Source organism: Glycine soja, chromosome 5 (assembly GCF_004193775.1).
Source record: "Glycine soja cultivar W05 chromosome 5, ASM419377v2, whole genome shotgun sequence".
In the NCBI taxonomy this organism is placed as follows: domain Eukaryota; kingdom Viridiplantae; phylum Streptophyta; class Magnoliopsida; order Fabales; family Fabaceae; genus Glycine; species Glycine soja.
This window is the reverse complement of record NC_041006.1, coordinates 44,093,541-44,095,337: the sequence shown is the minus strand read 5'-3', so window position 1 is coordinate 44,095,337 and position 1,797 is coordinate 44,093,541.

Sequence of the window (1,797 nt, the reverse complement as noted above, 5' to 3'; positions counted from 1 at the left end):
ATGGAAGTGATAACTATTGAATATCATAAACCTAGCAACATGGGAGGCATGTGGCTTCAGATTAGGACATTCTTCCAGGAAGAAACAATAACATAACATGAGTTATAATAATTAATAAAAAAAAAACTGTTGGAGGACCCCTCTTTGAGACAGACAATTTAAAAACATAATGCCTTGAAAAAGATCTCATCCCCACTCAAGAACCCCACCCCACCCATATTTTTCTACCCATTCATTTTAATTATGAATACGAGAAAGAGAAAGATTAAAAAGAGGCTCTCTAACATATTTTTTTAAACACATTTCTTTTTATTAATTAAAATTTATTAAAAAAGACAAATTTAGTGGATCTCACACTTATATGAGTAGTCATTTTGGTCACCACATAAGAAAGGAAGTCTGTGATCACATTCTAATCCAAAATCTTAAGGATTTGATTTATGGATTTTCTCCTCACTTATATGGTGTTCAACTTCTTTACTTCTATTCGATATGAGATTTCACCTCACACTTATATCTCACATCATATTTAATTAATGATTCTCTTTTCTTTTATTTTGATTTTATAGTTTTTAATAAATTTTAATCAATTAAAAAAAATATTTGAAGGAGTGTGTAACTTCTCTTATAAACATTAATAGTCAAAATGACCAGCCAAAACTTGATAGATCACGGCCAAAAGAAAGAAAACATTACATATAATTAAAAGGGAAATTCTAGAGATTTTTTTCTTTCATTCATGTCTCTATTCTTATTTCTTTCTCCTGAATGTAATAATTAGTGTGTTCATCAATAACAAATTAGTGTGTTTCTAAAACGCAAAATTTAGATGAAAAAAACTAGTTTTGATGTATTTTAGAATATCATATTTTTAATTTCTGTATGATTAATAAAAAATGATCATTTATGATGATTGATGACTTTTTTCCCCGCGTTATGTTACTGCATACAATGTTAATTTTTATTAAGATACGTAGTCTGGTTGAGCGGTGTGCGTTAATTTTTTCTTCTGTCTCACTTTTAGTTTTTTTTTATCTATCATATTATTAAAACATTATTTTCTTTCTTTGTTTTGTCTTTTGATCTGTCTTTTCTTTTTACCCTAAAACGTTGATAATTTTCTTTTTTTGAATATTTAGATCACTCAATACTATCTTCTTTTTTGTTGACAGGTCAATCTCGTAATAATGATGTTTTCTAGTAGAAATTTCTACTACTTTATTAGCAGTGGGCCTTTATGCATTGGGAAGCTAGTTTCTACTCCATTTAATAGTAATCTTTTTAGCTTTTTGTTTTTTTTTTCTAAAATAACAGTACTTTTAGTTTTTTTGAGTTACTTTTTCCAACATACCCCTAAATATAATTTGAAAGATCAATAAATATTTACATTAAAAAGAGACATTTCTCATAAAAATAAGTTAATGGAGAATAGAATGTGTAGTATTTACTATTGATGAATTGTAGGATAATTAATGACAAAAAGTAGTTGAAAAATTAAAATTACTTTTGTTTAAATTTACATTAATTGAATATTTTATAATCAGTCGTGCATAACCTTAAAAAACTATTCCCTTTATTATAAGACACTATACATCAATTAGACAGATGAATTAAAATAATTAATTCAGTTGATTAAATGTTTTTAAAAAATGTTTTTAATGTACTAATTGTAACCTTATTAATTATCATTAACTTGTTATGAATGATGTGAAAGTATTAAAGTTTAAAAGTATTATGCATTATTATTAATAAAAAATACAAATAATTAAAATATTTAATAAAGAAAATTAATTAAAA